General features: G+C 38.3%; 1 protein-coding gene across 14 annotated transcripts in view; it reads right to left on the bottom strand.

Annotated features, from left to right (window-relative positions):
* The window catches only part of MARCHF1 (membrane associated ring-CH-type finger 1), an 861,947-nt gene extending 845,587 nt beyond the window's left edge, over positions 1 to 16,360 (bottom strand). For 10 of the 14 annotated variants that reach the window (XM_078069392.1, XM_078069405.1, XM_078069393.1 and 7 more), the window contains exon 1: positions 16,186 to 16,360. The gene's annotated coding sequence lies outside the window, so the exon portion shown is untranslated. Of the gene's footprint in view, positions 1 to 15,496; positions 15,955 to 16,185 lie in introns of those variants that run through there. The other 4 variants (XM_078069406.1, XM_078069403.1, XM_078069401.1 and 1 more) reach the window with 4 other exon arrangements.
* Between the last annotated feature and the right edge of the window lie 3,973 nt (positions 16,361 to 20,333).

Genomic DNA, 20,333 nt, shown 5'->3' on the forward strand with positions numbered 1-20,333 from the left:
AATTTATACAATGTTTTATGTTGATTAGATTTCAATAAAGCTAGGGGAAAAATGAAAATAAATGTTTTTAAAAATAAAATTTGAAAGTATAAGTACACAATAATAGTATCTATATCACAGAATTGAAATAAAGATTAAATGGGTGATTCCACTTAAAATGTCTTTTTTTTTAAGATTTTATTTATTTATTTGACAGAGAGAGACACAGCAAGAAAGGGAACACAAGCAGGGAGAGTGGGAGAGGGAGAAGCAGGCTTCCCGCGGAGCAGAGAGCCCGACCAGGGGCTTGATCCCAGGGATCATGACCTGAGCCAAAGGCAGATGCCTAAAGACTGAGCCTCCCAGGCATCCCTTAAAGTGTCTTTTAATAAAGTCAGTTCTCAATAAGTTTTACCAATGATTGTTACTATTATTTTTAGGATATAGAGACAACATGATTATCTACCAAGCCTATAGAAGAGAACCTCAAAAAAATCTACCAGAAGAAGTAAAATAGTAAGTTTGCTGGATAGAAAATCAACATGTAAAAATCAATATTCACCACCAACAAAAATTTAGAGCATGTATCTTTTTAAATATTCGCAATTACAAAAAAAAAAAAAAATCATCCTGGGAATAAGTCTCAAAAAGTTAAGGGAGATCTTTATAGAAAAAAAGCTTATAACATCATCAAAGCACACAGAAGCAGAACTAGATAAATAGAGATGTGTAACATATTCATGGATAGAAAGGCTTTATCGCAAAAATGACAGTCCTCTCAAATTAAACTATAAAATCAATGTACTTCCAACCTCAACAGGGTGTATGTCAGAAGCTTAAAGAAAAGATGTATCACATTCAAAAGGACTCAGTACAGAGATGTGATGATAGTTAAAAGAAGAATGTTGTTTGTTTCCTCTCCCTTCACTACCACAACCACCACTACTTGCCAGGCCTGATGGAAGGGAAAGAATGGAGTTAGGGAAGTCCAGATGGGACTGGAGCCTTGTAATATAGGAGTTGTGGGCATAGAAGTACATGTCTACTGCCACATCTGCAAAATGTCAGAGAAGGAGCCAGAGGAATAAATTCCCTTAGCTCTCTCTCTCTTCACAATCTCCTGCTGGTGTCTCCCCTTGGTTAAATCCAATAAGAAGTACAAAGCCAAGAAATACAAAGGATAAAGCTCCATGGAGAACTGGTCTAAAGAAAGAGCTGAAGAATATCTATCACATAGAATGTTTTACGGAATTTAACAGGCAGACTCTAAAATAATATGGAAAAGTTTATTAAAATAGCCAAGAAAATTTTGAAAAGTAAGGAGAAATCTTCCTGACAAATATAAAGACAGCTTATAATGTTAAAAGGATTAAAGAATTAAGTATTGAATTGGCACAGAATTAGACAAACCAATGGAACAGAATACTGAATCTAAACAGATTTAAATATATGATACTTCCTGCCACTTTACTGAATTCCTGTATGAGTTCTAGCAGGTGTGGGGTGGAGTCTTTTGGGTTTTCCACATAAAGTATCATATTATCTGCAAAGAGTGAGAGTTTGACGTCTTCTTTGCCAATTTGGATGCTTTTTATTTCTTTTTGTTGTCTGATTGCTGTGGCTATGACTTCTAATACTATGTTGAATAGCAGTGGTGATAGTGGACATCCTGCCGTGTTCCTGACCTTAGGGGGAAAGCTCTCAGTTTTTCCCCATTGAGAATGATATTCGCTATGGGTTTTTCATAGATGGCTTTTATGATATTGAGGTATGTACCCTCTATGCCTATACTCTGAAGAGTTTTGATCAAGAAAGGATGCTGTACTTTGTCAAATGCTTTTTCTGCATCTATTGAGAGGATCATATGGTTCTTGTTCTTTCTTTTATTAATGTATTGTATCACATTGATTGATCTGTGGATGTTGAACCAACCTTGCAGCCCAGGGATAAATCCCACTTGGTCTTGGTGAATAATCCTTTTAATGTACTGTTGGATCCTATTGGCTAGTATTTTGGTTAGAAGTGGCAGGATATAAAATCAATGCACAGAAATCAGTGGCATTCCTATACACAAACAATAAGACAGAAGAAAGAGAAATTAAGGAGTCAATCCCATTTACAACTGCACCCAAAACCATAAGATACCTAGAAATAAATCTAACCAAAGAGGCAAAGAATCTGTACTCAGAAAACTATAAAATACTCATGAAAGAAATTGAGGAAGACACAAAGAAATGGAAAAACGTTCCATGCTCATGGACTGGAAGAACAAATATTGTGAAGATGTCAATGCTACCTAGAGCAATCTACACATTCAGTGCAATCCTTATCAAAATACCATCCACTTTTTTCAAAGAAATGGAACAAATAATCCTAAAATTTGTATGGAACCAGAAAAGACCCCGCATAGCCAGAGGAATGTTGAAAAAGAAAAGCAAAGCTGGTGGCATCACAATTCCGGACTTCAAGCTCTATTACAAAGCTGTCATCATCAAGACAGTATGGTACTGGCACAAAAACAGCCACATAGATCAATGGAACAGAATAGAGAGCCCAGAAATGGACCCTCAACTCTAGGGTCAACTAATCTTCGACAAAGCAGGAAAGAATGTCCAATGGAAAAAAGACAGTCTCTTCAACAAATGGTGTTGGCATAATTGGACAGCCACATGCCGAAGAATGAAACTGGACCATTTCCTTACACCACACACAAAAATAGACTCAAAAGGGTTGAAGGACCTAAATGTGCGACAGGAGTCCATCAAAATCCTAAAGGAGAACACAGGCAGCAACTTCTTCGACTTTGTGGATGTTGAACCAATCTTGCAGCCCAGGGATAAATCCCACTTGGTCGTGGTGAATAATCCAGCTGCAGCAACTTCTTCCTAGAAACATCGCCAAAGGCAAGGGAAGCAAGGGCAAAAATGAACTACTAGGACTTCATCAAGATAAGAAGCTTTTGCACAGCAAAATAAACAGTCAACAAAACCAAAAGACAACCTACAGAATGGGAGAATATATTTGCAAATGACATATCAGATAAAGGGCTAGTATCCAAAATCTATAAAGAACTTATCAAACTCAACACCCAAAGAACAAATGATCCAATCAAGAAATGGGCAGAAGACGTGAACAGACATTTTTCCAAAGAAGACATCCAAATGGCCAACAGACACATGAAAAAGTATTCAGCATCGCTCGGCATCAGGGAAATCCAAATCAAAACCTCAATGAGATACCACCTCACACCAGTCAGCATGGCTAAAATTAACAAGTCAGGAAACCACAGATGTTGGCGGGGATGCAGAGAAAGGGAAACCCTCCCAGGCTGTTGGTGGGAATGCAAGCTGCTGCAGCCACTCTGGAAAACAGTATGGAGGTTCCTCAAAAAGTTGAAAATAGAGCTACCCTACGACCCAGCAATTGCACTACTGGGTATTTTACCCCAAAGATACAAATATAGTGATCTGAAGGGGTACGTGCACCCCGATGTTTATAGCAGCAATGTCCACAATAGCCAAACTATGGAAAGAGCCAAGATGTCCATCGACAGATGAATGGATAAAGAAGATGTGGTATATATATACAATGGAATATTACACAGCCATCAAAAGGAATGAGCTCTTGCCATTTGTAATGACGTGGATAGAACTGGAGGGGATTATGCTGAGCGAAATAAGTCAATCAGAGAAAGACATGTATCATATGACCTCACTGATATGAGGCATTCTTAATCTCAGGAAACAAACTGAGGGTTGCTGGAGTGGTGGGGGGTGGGAGGGATGGGGTAGCTGGGTGATGGACACTGGGGAGGGTATGTGCTATGGTGAGCGCTGTGAATTGTGTAAGACTGTTGAATCACAGACCTGTACCTCTGAAACAAATAATATATTATATGTTCAAAAAAGAAGATAGTAGGAAGGGAAAAATGAAGGGGGGGAAATCGGAGGGGGAGACGAACCATGAGAGACTATGGACTCTGAGAAACAAACTGAGTATTCTAGAGGGGAGGGGAGTGGGGGGATGGGTTAGCCTGGTGATGGGTATTAAGGAGGGCACATACTGAATGGAGCACTGGGTGTTATACGCAAACAATGAATCATGGAACACTACATCAAAAACTAATGATGTAATGTATGGTGATTAACATAACACAATAAAAATAAATAAATAAATAAATAAAATGAATTAAAAAAAATAAATATATGATACTTATATATGCCAGACTTAGCCTTACAAACCAATGGAAAAATTAAAGTAGGATAATTGACTATGCACAGGATGGGGGGTCGAGCTGGCGGTGATCTCTACCTCAGAACAACTACTAAAAAACTCCAACTCTGCCAGAGACCTTAGTGCAAAGCATCAATGCTTCAACAGGAAATTGCATGATATTATAATCTCTAAGACTCCTCAAACAAGTAAAGCCAAATCATAAAGGAAATAAATGATAAAACTGAGAGTAATACAATTTCAAAATCTCTATATAATAAATGACATTGTAATAAAATTTTTAAAGAGAGGACAGTTAGCAAGAAAATATTTTCAATGAACATAAGTGATAAGAAGTACTTAAAATGTACAAACAATTGTTTAAAAAAGTGTATTTTAAAAATCTAACTTATGGGGGGAGACAGAACAAAGTATTTAAAAAGCAATTTACAAAAGAGATTTAAATGGCCCGCATAAGATATAAAAAATTCTCTGGGGCACCTGGGTGACTCAGTTGGTTAGACTCTTGGTTTTGGCTCAGGTCATTATCCGGAGTCTGCTTGAGATTCTCTCTCTCCCCTCTGCCCCTCCCCCTGCTTGCACACGCGCATGTGCTCTCTCTCTCTCTCTCTCTCTCTCTCAAATAAGTAAATAAAATCTTTAAAAAAACATAAAAAATGCTCAATAGCACTAATTGGGTAAAAGAAAACACCAGTGGGGTATTTAAACTTATACATGCAAAAAATAAGAAGTCTGATAATACTTCATACATTGCTGAAGGACAGGTAAACTGGTAGAGAATGCAGAGAATAATGCAGAGACTATCATAATCTGTAAGGATAGACAGGTGTGTAAAGATCTGCTGAAAATAGAAATCTTCTACCCTCTGAACACCATGACCACATTTTCATAATTTTACTACATATTTAAGTATCTATAACTAATATATAAAATTACTTTTATGTTCGTAAAGGTTGTGAAAGTGATGTAACATTATAATTATCCTCTGAAGCTTTCTTTTTCACTCAAATTTTAAAGATTGATCTATGTTGACACATGGAAATTTTAGTTAATTTGAACATCTATATAGTATTCAACTGCTTCAAGGTACCATAATTAATAATTTTTAGAATTTTTGCACTAATACAAATGACATTCTTATAAATTCATGTCTCTTTATGCCCACACACAAGTTTTTCTAGAAGTAAAATTGCAGAATAACTCCAGAAATGTAATGTCATACAGTTGGTAGACTACATTGACATGAAAAAAGATATCCAAGAGACATATAAGAAGACAAGGCACAACACAATGCATATTTATTAAAATGTGTGTGTCCTTATCTATCTGAGCATAAATATATATGATATATATGAGAATGAAATATCCGTATTTTAGATACATCTCAGGAAGGAAGTCAATATTTTTAAGTTAAGAGGGAATTGAAGGAGGACTTCTATTTTCCACTCTGAATACTTCTATGTTGTTTAAATTTTTTACAACAGATATGCTTTACTATAGTTTTGCAGCTATAAAGATGTTGGAAAATCCACACTTATTCTTTTATTTTGCATTGTGTTTATTATCCTACTATGGTCTAGGTGGAAAAAGCAATTTGACCAGTGTCACCTCACACATGCATGGAAATTATTTCAAAAGAGCTCTTCGTGGCTTAGACTCAGCTTTCTCCAATGACCATTGTCTCCCATTTCTCTAATAGGGAAACTAAGCTTTTCTGTTTAAAATAAATTTTCAAATTTTCTTTATATAACAGGTATTTCCCTAAGTAAAATATAATAATTTTTCTCTCATTGAAGAAGAACATAAAAACATTTCATTTCTAAAGCAGAGCCACCTCCCCCACCCCCCACACCCACATGATGAAGTGCACATGATCAAATTCACACCACAGCTGCTAAGTGAGTAGAAGTCCATGATGGACTAAAGGGCTTGTGAGTTCAGAGTCTGTAATCAACAAAACTGTTACCACCATTTAAAAAAAAGGGAGAGAGAGGCAAGAATATAGGTTACTCTTTGCTCTTCACAGAAACACATAAAAGTAAAACAGTAATTTTAAATTGTTCTTTTAGTTAGTTATTAGAAGTTAGTGATGCTAATACCTTATTAAAACAATTTAGTTAAAACAAACATTAATTCCAATTTAAAAATGGACAGAGGACCTGAAGAGACATTTTTCCAAAGAAGACATACAGTTATCCAACAGATACATGAAAACATCCTAAACATCATTAATTATCAGGGAAATGCAAATTATAACCACAATGATATATTACCTTATACCTGTCAGAATGGCTAGACTCAAAAAGATAAGAAAAAATGAGGATGTGGAGAAAAAGGAAACTTCATGCACTATTAGTGGGAATGTAAATCAGTGCAGCCACTGGGGAAAATAGTATGAATGTTCCTCAAGAAATTAAAAATAGAATTACCATATGATCCACTACTGAGTATTTACCCAAAGAAAACAAAAACACTAATTCAAAGATATATGCACCCCTATGTTTATTGCAATTATTTACAATACTCAAGGTATAGAAGCAACCCAAGTGTCCATAGACAGATGAATGGATAAAGAAAAGGTGGTACATACACACACACATACAAACACACACCCTGAAATATTACTCAGCCATAAAAAGAATGAGATCTTGCCATTTGCAAAAATATGCATGAACCTAGAGGGTATTATGCCAAGTGAAATAAGTCAGACAAAAAAAGACAAATACCATATGATTTCACTTATATGCGGAATCTAAGAAACAAAACAAACAAACAAATAAAAAACAGAAACAGACCCATAAATACAGAGAACAAACAAATACAGAGGGAAAGGGGTTAGGGGATGGGCAAAATGGGTGAAGGGGAATGGGAGATACAGGCCTCCAGTTATGGAATGAATAAGTCACAGGAATAAAAGGCACAGCATAAGGAATATAGTCAATGGTATTGAAATAACGTTGTATGGTGACAGATGGTGGCTACACTTGTGGTGAGCACAGCATAGTGAATGTGTAGTTGTCCCATCACTGTGTTGTACACTTAAATCTAATGTAACACTGTGTGTCAACTATACTTCAATGAAAAAAATTCCTAGATCCCAGTAAGACTTGTGTCTTATACCATTGAGCAGTAAATTATTCAAAGAAATTTTCCAACTAGATGTATCTCCGTTGAGTGTAACTTAGCATGAAATAGAAGATTCCTTTTAGATCATTTTTCTCTATATGGAATTCTATCATAAAAGATACACAGATACGTACAGATTAAGGATTTAAAAAATAACCAACACCGCAAGAGAACTATTCAGATTTAACAGAAGCTATCACTTTGAAGTTTTGCTTCAGATATTCTTTTTTCATTCAAGAAGTATTTATTTGCTTTTTTGTGAAAATAAATCAGACTTATTAAAAATCACTTGGAAAATAAGGAAAAGTTGGATAAAAAGCTAACCATAGTCCTATGACTACCATCAACATTTTGAAATACTTCCTTTTACTGTTTAAAGAAAAACAGATTGGGTTACTGGGTACTGGGTGGTGGAAAAATTTTAACACATTTAACAATTTCTGCAAGTTGATAACTATGGTTCTTCCTCATAACAAAAGTCCACAGGAATAGTGTCGATTACCACTGCTTTTAAGATTGGTTTCTTAATTTGTGTCTACAAAACCTAAGGGAGCAGATATTTCTCTGATTTTGTTTTTCAGAGTCCAAGGGTGGTTAACCTTTACCAAGAATGTTGTAAGGAACAAATCAAAAAGTCCCAGACTTTACCTTTTATACTTGTTATTCAACATCTCAATAATCTGCCCAATTAATTCCACCACTCCTGTCTAATTCCCTCTTATTGTTCATGGTACAAATATTTCTTTCATGTAGTAATTACTGAATAAATACTTGTTTTTCCATTTATTTATTAAACATTTTTAAAATAATGGATACAGGATTAAGAGATTTCTTAAAAAGATTAAGTTTTAAAGTAACCAATAAAAATAAACCAAGGTATATCATTAAAAAGGGAAGACTGCTGGCAAGAGCTATTGTATATATTATGCTAAATCTTAAAGGGTCATTTCACACTGTGTCTGGAATATAACTTTGGGTTCCATTAAGGCAAAATTGCTAAGAAATATCAAAGGAAATATAGCTCTAAGTGGGAAATAATTTGTCTCTAGTTTCCTGAATTTCAAATTTGGGAGAAATTAGCAGAACCAGAACACAAACTTGTGTGGTACTTAGGCAACTTAACTTTATTAAAACTGAAGTACGAGAACTCATCTGGGATTGAGTAATTAAATGTGGCTATGCACCATGCTTCAGCAGCATCTCTACAGACTCCTTCTGTGTGACACTATTAAAATCAATCTCAAGTCAAATTTTAGTTGAAATACTTTTAGAAGAGAAAGTCTACCTACAATTCTACGACCCAATGTAAAACTACTTAGATATAAAGAGTTTTAGAAGTTTTTATGACGTTCTTAAGGTATCATCAAGAGGTAGGACAAATAAATTGAGGAATAAATGAATAAATATCTCATCCCTTTTCTTCCAACGCTATTTATTTAGAAATTCACTAACTTAAAATTATCAATTCCCACTTACCTCATATTTTTAAATGTTCGTAACTTTAAGTATTTGTTAGTCTGCATATATTATATATTATATATTATTCTCCCCCAGATCCTCCCTGTATTTGTTTTTTGCTCAAACATCATCTGGTTTATTCATGAGGCCCCTCCTTACTGTCACCATCACACACACACACAATCACATACACACACGCATACACACTTCATTCTTTAATACTCAAAGCATTTTGTGACAGTCCCTCCTACTTGGCACATCTCCCACCTTGGGGCTGTCTGACTCCTTCGAAACTGCCAAGCTTTCCCGACAATAAGGCTGAGCACACTTTGTTTGTCCCTCTGTTAGAAAACTCTTCCCTTCTCTCTCCATCTAATTAACTCGTTTTCATCCTTTCGATCAATGTCAACTCAAGTGTCACCTTCTCAAGCAGGCTTGCCCAGATCTCCCTAGCTAAGTCAAACTCCTGTAATAGGCTTTCTCGCCCTGTGTTCTTGTCCTTCAAGGCATTCACTCCAGCATGTGTGCACTTGTTTGTGTGGTTTCACTTAATTAATTTCACAGAAATAAAACTTTCCAAATAGGCAGTAATCATGCCACATTTTGTTACTCATTATGCCACCAGGATCTAGCCAGGAAATACATATTAATGGGAAGAAAAAAAGAAGGGAAGGAGGGAAATTGATTGGGTCAACAGATGACCTCATAGTTAGTAAAAGAATTCTTTCACTGGCCTCATTTGGTGACCTGAAAGATGATTAATTTGTAAATAAAATACCTTTGAGAAATACATTGTTTTAGCTTTTTCTTTACTGTTTCTCTCACTGTAAATGGACATGGCTTAGTCCTGATTCTGTTTCTTGTTTTGTTTTGTTTTGTTTTATTTTCCTCTATATAAAAAAAAGTAATTTACCATATATCTTAGGCCAAGTTCCCTTCAAAAGCAGAATGTGAAGTAAAAAGTCATGTGCAAATAGTAGAAGATGATCTCAGAAAGTAAGAATGAAGCACCAGGTAAAGTGAAATAGGGAATAAAAGCCAATACAAGTGTATGGATTTGGGTCATCACCATGGCCAAGTAAGGTTTCACTCAACCTTGACCCTGAGAGGAGCTACAGAAAGCCTCTCTCCCTCAGAATTGCCCACCCATTGCCACTGACTGAGGAGTCCTCTAAGTGGTGTTAGCTCCTCCCCACTTCTAGGCTGCAATTTTAGGGGCAGAGGGAGAAATAAGACATGTTGGTAAAATTACAGAGCAGAAGTTAAAAGATACTCAGCATTAGTTCAAAGTGAGAAGTCAAAACAATGGAGGCACAGCTTACCTACAATGTTTGCCATGGTCACAGACAGTATTGGAAGTGAGTCTGAAAGGATGTACGGCAGGGCCCAAGAGGCATATGATACACCTTATGAGAATCAAAGCATTTCTCAGCAGAGTATGGGTCTCAAATCATGAGCAAGCAACACCATAATACCTAATTTATCACTCTCACCAAGCTTCAGTGAATTTCCTAAGGTACCTTAGGACACTGAAGGGAAGGAAGGCAGGCAAAGAACCCATTCCAGGCATTCTGAACAACTTGGTTGTATGTCAAAAACTCAGTGGTTTCTAATATGTTACCTGGAATATACAATCACTTAAAAATAGCATTATATATTTTAGTTCACTTTGAATATCTATCCATCACTAGACAGATTCAACAAAAATTCTAGGTCAATCCACAGAAGAGTAGTTAATAATAGGCCATACTTGAACTATATCGTTAAAGACATTATTTCTAAAACTACCAACCACCATTTGCAACATTTCTTCTGGAAGAAATATATTCTTGGTATTGGGATATTCATCCGTATACCAATAAGAAAAGGTGATACACTATTAACTTCTTGACTCCATTATATGCAAATGGCAAGATAACAGTCCGTAGCAGTTGCTTATCTGAGTAACAATTTGAAAACAAAGGACAGCTGTTTCTAGGAAGAGGGAAGCTCTGGACTCCCGCATTATTCACTGCCTATAGGTGGAATTTATTTGTAAGTTAGGGGGATTCATAGATAATGGAGTGCCTATGTTCAGAAAAAAAGTGGGTTTTTATATACACGTATGTGTGTGTGTGTGTTGTGTGTGTGTAGCACTCTTAAGAGAAAGAAACGTTTTGCCAATTTGTTTATTTAGTTACCATGAATTTGAATCTACTAGCTTTGAGATTTTAGATGGAGGAAGCATCCAAGAGGTGAGTTGAATTTTGATGGTGCTTTTTTTCCCCTGGGATGAAGAGTGGGGACATCTGCCAATCTAGACACACACCAAGAGGCTGAGAATACGGCCTTTGCCTGAGCAGGGACCATGGATATGGGAAAGGGAATCCAGCAGAAATTCTGGCAGTCTTGCAGGACTGGAGATAAAAAAAAAAATAAATAAAAATTAGGACCAGGAGGGACCAAGATCTGAGTGAAAAATAAATGATGAAGCACCAAACTGACACAGGCATGGTTTCACCCTCATGACATGTGCTGACATATGAAGCTACACATTAAGATGCTAGGAAGAAAGCTTCTGAAACGAAGAGCAGGATTCTCAGAAGTACCGCCCCGAATCGTGTTTAGTACCTGTGGATGCACCAGTGGATGCTCTAAATATCTATGCCTTGGCAGCTAGGTTCCCCGGCAAGGGATGAAGGTTACTAGTACTTGAGTCAGCTCAGTCACTGATTGGGTTGCAAGGATTGGCGGCCACCTCTCCATTTTCTTTGCCTAGCAGAAGGAAAGCAGACAACTCTTTGGACTTGGATAAATCATCTAGAGCCTCTAGAATTTTATGCACAATTACTAAAACCAAGACTAAAGAGAGACACTGAAAAAAAGCTCACAGTAATCCAGTTATTGGCATTAACCGACAAAACTTTAAAATAATTTCGATTAGTATGTTCAAGGTAACAGAGGAAACAGTAGGAAAATAGATTAATTGGTATCTATAGAAAAGAATGAAATGTACATTTGAAAACCAAAAAAATACAATAACTAGAGTATTAACCCACAGAAGAGCTTGACAGCATAACAACTATAGTGACGGAGAGAAGGCTAGTAAACTGGAAGAAATGGTCAAAAGAAAATATCCAAACAAGCATAGAGAGAAAGGAAGAGTAGAAAATAGTGAAACAAGCATAAGAGCATGTTGGGCACAGTGAAACCACATATTAAACATATAATTGAGGTCTCAGAAAAGAGAAAAGAAACAGAATGGAGTAGAGCTCTAAATCTAGAATTCGCCAATGAATTTTGTCTGATGAAACACATCAATCCACAAATTCAGGAAGTTCTGCAAACTCTAAGGAGAATAAATAAAAAGAAAACCATACCTAGGAACATCACAGTAAAACTGAGGAAAAATAAAGACGAATGAAAAAGCTTAAAATCAGCCAGAGACAAAGACACATGATCTTCAAAACAACAAGATTGACAGGTTGGATGCAAGAGCCCCAGTCAAAAGAATAACTAGTTGAAGTGGTGAAAGAAAAGAACAGCCACACAAAAATTCTGCACTTAACTTACACAGTCTTTAAAAATAAAGGCTGTACAAAAATATATTCAGGCACAAAAAAATGAGAGAATTTGTTGCCAGCAAACTTGTAAATTAAAAAGACATACAACAACCTATTTAACAATTTTTATGACAAATTGTAATAAATGAATTGTCAAGAATGCCGCTAATTAAAAATACCAGATGTTTAAAATAGAAATCAGCTCATTTACTGCGCACGTCATACCCTGTGAGAAATGCACAGCAGATATTATCATCTTTATTTTATGGGGAAGGAAACAAATGTTCAATACATTCAGAAGCCTGTCCTCAATTACATGACAAAGTCAAAACTCGAACACATATTTCTGACCCAGTGTTCATCATTCTGACAAGGGGAAGTAGAAAATACATGATAGGGGCACCTGGCTGGCTCAGCCAATAGAGCACGTGACTCTTGATCTCAGAGTTGTAAGTTCAAGACTCACTGTGGATGTAGAGGTTACTTAAAAATTAAATCTATAAAAAAAATAGTAATCATATCATAGAGGTCCATTAAGTTGCACGATGTGTCCAATACACAACAAAGGGATAATTTTGGCTTCTGGAGATTTTGTATCAAATTTTCTTTAATTTTGTTTTTACAAACTCCATTAATGATGCTATTTTAACCCAATGAATAAGATATTATCACACTCCTGAATATTTTCTACTGTTTCATAACTGTTGACTTTCACTCTTAACTTACAATTCCAGAAGAAGCTGAGACCCCAAAACTTTTTGTCAAAAAGATTTTACTGACCAATTTCCATACTGAAGGCCTACACAAAAGTTAATACCACAATGTTTTGTGATCCATAAAACATCCTTAAACTAGAACTTGAAAAACAGCATGGAAAAGCCCATGAAACAATCTCTGAGTTCAAGATATAATTTTGCCTCAAGGAAGGCAGAGAGTTTCACTGTATTACAGACATCCTATAGTATCTGTTCAAATCAAATAATTGGAACAGTGAAAACAAGAGGCCATCTAATATAATCTTAGTCCTCCTACATACTCTTTTCTAGAAATCTTCCAGTATTCTGACATCTTGCTCTTTTCTATGACCTTGAAACATCATTATGGCCTACTCTGGGCAATATACTATAGAGTTTTGCTTTTGTCTTATAACACAACTTCTCATCTTCCCCAGTTAAGCAACCTTGTATAACAAAATAGCCAAAATATTTGTGAATACCTTAAAGAACATCATGATAATATTCTCTAGTTCAAGGACATTATTTTAGTCCATGTTTTTAAAAATAATATTTTACTGCCAATCAAATATATGAAATCATATATATTTATAAGATGCTTACACTTTCTGAGCACTTCCCTCACATATTCCAGTGTAGTGAAGTCCCAGATCATTTTTTACCTTCTTCGATAAATATTTTTGAAACAAAAGATCTCAAACATAAAACATAACCTGTTATCTTTAATGTAGATTTTTACTTACCACATGAAGGGAGTAAACATTCTATTGTTAGAGGAAATATCATTTGCCAAAAACCATTAGCCAAATACCATATGCCTCCTGCTTACGATTGCTCACTGATTGTCTGATTGGGATTATATGCATTTTATACAAATGTTTATCTTTATGTTGGGTACACCCCATCACAGAAGCACATCAGCAGCCCATATGTTCACGGGCTAGTTTCAAAAAGAGATTTTGTCAGTATAATATGTAAGAAAAGCAGCCAACATGAGCAACAGGTTCTCTAAGAACGTTCATAAAAAGCTCCTTAACTTTTACTATAAAGACATGAGTACAGCAAAGTTAAAAAGAGATAAAACTTTTGAAGAAACAGGTGGAGCCCTTTGTGATAAGAAATCAGGAAACAAATAATGAAATAAAAATTATTTCTGAATCATGGAGAAAATGTTGCTGTTAACCCCCAAAGTCCTGGATAGATGTCAGCTCATATCACTGGTCTCTCAACAAAAAGTAACACAATCAAAGATGTAATGATGTACTTCCCAGAAGGAGAGACAAGTGCACAAATGCCACACAGTGAGCTTTTCCAAAAGCTAAACTGACGTGACATCCTCTCAGTCCCACCATTTATATTTAGTAAAATCTCCCTCCATCATTTCACCCAGGTAGTTCCTTTTTCACTTCCACCACATTTTTAAATTCCAATAATTTTCTGTCACGTCTGATCTAAAAAGACCTCAACCTTTATCAGAAGATCAATCACTGGTCAAGAAAATTTACTTTTATACTTCCATATTTAAAAAGATCACCTGTCTTTGAAGAAAAAGAAACAGTCTAAAGGAAAACCAGTAAGCCTTTTTCTAAGAAAAAGAAAATAAAATTACTATTTGAATTATAACTGAGGTTGTTACTTTCTTCCACCTTAGCATTATGTTAGCTGCTGGAACATCAAACTTGTATATAAGAATCTCCTTTGTATTCAGGGATGATTTATTATACGCTAAATCCATGAATATAAAACAGCTCTTAAATTTTTAAATATCTTAGATTGCAGTGAATGAAACTTCAAAATAAAGTAACTGAACCCCAAAGCAACAAACTTTCATTCCTTCCACTTTTTTAACAAAGTGTTTCTTTTAGAAATAAATTGACTTTAAATCAAATATTCCGATAGGTATCGCCACTTCTCTCTGATCTGAACATCGGACTCTTCCCAAACAGAAGGAATTCATTGATAAAACGTGTGTCAAACCTGCAGGTAGGGAGGAGGCGTGGGTATTGGTATGCTGGCGTTCCAGCACTTTGCACACAGCACAACTCTAAACGAAGACACCTGAGCAGGTTCCGAATCGTTTCTCTTTAAGCCCTCAAAGCTCTGTAATAGAACAGATCTCAAACGCGTTTAGCAAGAAAACCTCTTCCGAAACTACTGAATAACAAAAGGGATTGCCAAGAAGACGTGGGTCTCCCCAACTGTACACTGAACGTGCCTCTTACTCCATCCACCTGCCACAAATAATCCTCAAGATAAGCGCTTCAGAAACCAGAAAAAAAGAAAGCCAGCGTGGGTCTCCCTAAGTTTGCTCTTTGACTCACACCACTTGGGGACAGAACTTGGGCGTCTTTCGGCCTCAACTGGTCACTTCACTTCCAGGAGCTTAAGAAGCTCGCCCTGCACCTGGATAACTGCGACACTCACCGTGGGCGCAGGACACTTCTGATGTCTTAAGTCCCAGCTCTCAGTCCCGCCTGCAGCAGGAACACAATGGCATCCCTGCCCTAGCGGGCGGGTGCCGGGGACCCGGATCCGACTCGACAGTTGCGGGGAGCCTGACTCAGTTTTGCGCGCATTAGCGCTACACCCAAGACAAAGGCTGCCCTCGGTGGTCCTTGGCGTCCGCCCTCCCTGGGTGATCGGTGCCCGCCCTCCTCAAGCCCACACTGGAAGCTCGTGAGCCTGTAAAGTGGCCGTCCTCGATTCCGCGCTTTCCGAGGGGTGCGGTTCCCTGACTAGTACGAAGCTGGTGTAAACAGCGCGCCGCGCACTGGGGAGCCACCAGAAAAGGCTAGCGCGCCGGCTGGGCGAGGGCGGGCCAGCGGAGGTAACTAGCCCCAGGCAGCCGGCTGGAACAGCCTCCGCTCACCCGAGCGGCGCCCGCAGGCGAGCCCGCCGCCCGGGAGTTGGGTCCCAGCACCCACCACGAACCCCAGCCGGGAGCCTCGGCTCCTCCGCGGACCCACCGGGCAAAGGCACCTGCTGCCTGTGCTCCGAGTCTGGTACTGTGCCAAGCCCCGCTCGGGGTCAGGGACACAGGCGCCCGGGACGGCGAGCCGAGGAGGGTGCGGGCTCGCAGCGAGGCTGATTGAATGATCTTTGCAATCACTCACCGGCGGAGGGCGAAGTCGCTCAGGCGGCCGCCCGGCGGAGCGCAACGACCATCCCGCGGCGCAGGCATCCTCCCATCCTTTGTCAGCAGCGGGCGGAGCGCTCCTCCCCAGCTTGCGGACGTACACCCGGCTCTGGCTCGGCTTCCCAGCCCTCTCCCCTCCTCTTCTCCCCCTCCCCTTCTCCGTCCCCCTCTCGGAGCCGGCACTCACTCGGCTCCCATGATGTCATCCGGTGGAAATCTGCCATGCTCAAAGACTAGAATAATCCAGCGCTCACGCGGGGAACGCGGCGCGGGCGGGGGCGGCAGCAGAGCCTTTCGGCGTACCCACAACCTGCCTGCCCAGTATAACTGGAGTCCAGGCCAGGACGAGGAGGTGTCTGTTGAAAGGTGGCTCTGAGCGGGGTGGGCGTGGTGGGGAGAAAGCCCAGGACGAAAAGTGCGGTCTCTGCTGCAAAGATCCCTAACTCAGTATTCAGACTGACGGCAAATGCCAAGGGTAAGAAGAAAGTTTTTTTGGCTTCTCAGCCTCTCTTGCGCCCCAGCACGGTGCTGGACCCCTATGCTACAGCCAGGAGAATGACCTAGAACCCCTGGGATTCCAGAGCTCCAGCCTCAGTGAGAAAGTTTTAGGATGTCTGACCGGTGGCAGCCTCAGGGACAAGCAGCTAAAAAGGATGAAGAAAGACTCACGGTTTATAGGCGAAAGAATTTGAAACAAAACATTGGGAAACTAGGGGGTCGCGACGACACTGACACGAAACTGACAGCGAAAAGACCGCTGCTCCCAAGAGAGAAACCAATAGCAGAAAATCACTCGTGGCCTTAGTTTTTCCTCATTTCCTCTTCACCAAATACTATTGGCCACTCTAGCGGTGACTTCCTCGTGGCCTCCCCCAAAGGATTGCCATCGGTGATGAAAACATTTAAATCACAAGAGATTCATGAAAAGCCATAAAAGATGTGATGTCAACTTTATTTTTGCTTGATATTCTTTAAAATATCAATAGGTGTTTTATTGGAGGAATAGACAGCTTCTTCAGTACAATTAATGGAAACACACAGGCGCACCCCAGATCTGAGATCCAGCCCTCGGCCAATCCAGCGTGGCTTCATGTTAAAATCTTGCTGTTCAAAGAACAGATCCCAACAACTGACAGTTTGCACTCATCAATCAGTGCTTCAAGGAGTCTCTCGAAGCCTCCGGAATTACCTACCTCTATCACCCCTGGAAGACACTAAGGTTGCTTAGGAGAGCCCCAACAGTTAAAGCTGATCAGACAAGATTAACTGAGAGTGCCTACTAAGGAACGTGCAGACTCTGCCAGTGGCTTCATCCACTGTCATCCTTTAGAAGTGTAGAGACTAGGAATAGCAAGTACAATTAGGAACTCCTTAATCTTTGTAAATACAAAGAGAAAGACTCAATAGAATAATAAGGACTTGAAGGGTGTATTAAATAGGCTTGTTAATCCATTGGGGAATTGTGAAATCCACTAGGACTTTTCTTAGGAAAAGGTAATAAATTGTGAAAAAGCAGGATCAGAAATTATTTTTAAAAATAAAATATCAAAATGATGTAATGTATGGGGATTAACATAACAATAAAAAAATTAAAAAAAATAAAAGAAAAAAAATAAAATAAAATAAAAATAAAATATCAAAAAAGGGGTGCCTGGGTAGCTCAGTCGGTTAAGTGACTGCCTTCAGCTCAGGTCATGCTCTCAGGGTCCTGGGATCCAGTCCTGCATCAGGCAGCCTGATCAGCGCGAAGCAGGGAGTCCCTTCTCCCTCTCTGGCCCTCCCCCCTCCCCTCCCCCTCACCTCCTCCCCTTCCCTCCCCCATCTGTCTCTGTTTCAAATAAATAAAATCTTTTAAAAAATAAAATAAAATATCAAAAAGGCCATGATGCACATAGTTTGAAAATAGTGTAGGAAATCTAAAAGTGTTAACATTTATTTGTTTTCAAATTAAAGTATTTTAAGAAATTAGTATTTTTAAGTATCAAAATAATGACCTTTTTTTTTTTAAGATTTTATTTATTTATTAGAGAGAGAGAGCACATGAGAGGGGGGAGGGTCAGAGGGAGAAACAGACTCCCTGCTGAGCAGGGAGCCTGATGCGGGACTCGATCCCGGGACTCCAGGATCATGACCTGAGCCGAAGGCAGTCGCTTAACCAACTGAGCCACCCAGGCGCCCATAATGACCATTTTTTAAAATCAGGGCAAGTAGGAAAGAAACTAGATAAAAAACTAAGAGAGGTAAGAATTTGGTAATGTAAGCAATGACCGTCTTTGAGAATAGACAAACAATCTAATCGCTTGAAAAAAAGTAATTAGAACTGCTAATGATGCTGTTCTAAGTATATCAGAAGGTTAAGTTGTAAACCTTCCTTCCTAGATTGCTTCTCTGATGCCCCATCTATCTTCATTGCCTCTGTTTATCTTGCTGTTCTTCAGCATTCTCTGGACTAACACACAAGTGTGGAGACAAGAAGGTCAAAGGGAGTTAGCAGATCTAGGAAATTTAGACATATAACCAAAAAGATCAGAAAAAAATATCCCTCACTTTTTTTTAATCACTGCTCTAAAGGGCTAAAAGCAAAACCTCTATCTCTTCCTTTAAGAAAAATGAAACGCATTCATATGTGATAATGTATTTGGTCTGTGAAAGGTGAAATGAAATGGGTCACTTATGTCAAGGGGTTTTAAAATGGAATAAGGCCATTAAGGAGATGGGCCTTATGCACATTCTTAAGGGTGGAAACGTGAACTTTTGAACTGGGTCAAACCACAAATATTCCAAGGACTCTGACCAAACACCTGCAACTTACTACAGTAAGAAACTGCTTAGCAACCAATTATTTTCAGTCAAGATTTTTTTTTCTCTGCCGCCAACACCAATCAAAAGCTCTTTGTAAACAACATATACAAATAATCCTTTTTTGCTTTAGAAACTCCTGACTTTTGCTCCCTAGTGGAACACTATTTGGGTTGCTACACAAATCTGCACACCACGAATTGCAGTTCTTTGATCCCAGATAAACGTTCTTGCTTAATTATTCCCCCCTCATTGTTTAGGTTGACAGGTCCTATGGAAAAGTAATCAGTTTTATTATTCTGGCTGTTTTTGAGAATAAAAATACTGTGCTGGGACCTTCACTGTGGCCCTCAATTTTAGCGGCGTGAATTTACTACATCTCTACAAGAACTTCTTTCCCATTGAGTATTAACCTACCGAGATCCCCACCTGTGTCACTGACATTTCTCACTTCCAGTGCATTCTTTTATCCTTATTTGTAATTTTTAAGTCATGCTGTTTGAATATTTTAAGATATTTTTATCCAAATGGATGTCTATAAATAACTAAAACAAAACATTCAGTTGTTACATGGACAAAAATAACATAATTCTTAGAAAAAATTTACATCTGAACTCGTATCTTACAAACCTAACTTATGTTCTTATCTTACCTAAATGGTGACTATATTAAACCTTAGAATTGAAGATTCAGAGTGGAAATATTAACTCTGCCTCAATTATTGATGCTCTGCTACACTCTTTTCATATTGATACATGATTCTCTTCACCAAAACAATGAATGTTTTGGGTGGGAAAGTAGACACATTTTAATATTTTCCTTTGTGGATTTCATGAAATATAAAACTTTTTTACTCTGGTTTTATCTGAATTAATAAACTCATTAATAGCTAATTGCTTTTTTTTTTTTTTGCTCCGGATCCCTTTGGAAATAAGCTTTTTTAAATTTTTTTTATTTTACTATGTTATGTTAATCATCATGCATTACATTATTAGTTTGGGGTTTTTTTTAAGAATTTTTTATTTATTTATTTGACAGAGAGAGACAGCGAGAGAGGGAACACAAGCAGGGGTAGTGGGAGAGGGAGAAGCAGGCTTCCCGTGGAGCAGGGAGCCCAATGCGGGGCTCTATCCCAGGACCCTGGGATCACGACCAGACGAAGGCAGACACGTAACGACTGAGCCACCCAGGCGCCCCTACATCATTAGTTTTTGATGTAGTGTTCCATGATTCATTGTTTGCATGTAACACCCAGTGCTCCATTCAGTACGTGCCCTCTTTAATACCCTAGCTAATATTTTTTAAAAACAAGTTCTCCTGGGTATG

The sequence above is a fragment of the Halichoerus grypus genome, chromosome 3 (assembly GCF_964656455.1).
Source record: "Halichoerus grypus chromosome 3, mHalGry1.hap1.1, whole genome shotgun sequence".
In the NCBI taxonomy this organism is placed as follows: Eukaryota; Metazoa; Chordata; class Mammalia; order Carnivora; family Phocidae; genus Halichoerus; species Halichoerus grypus.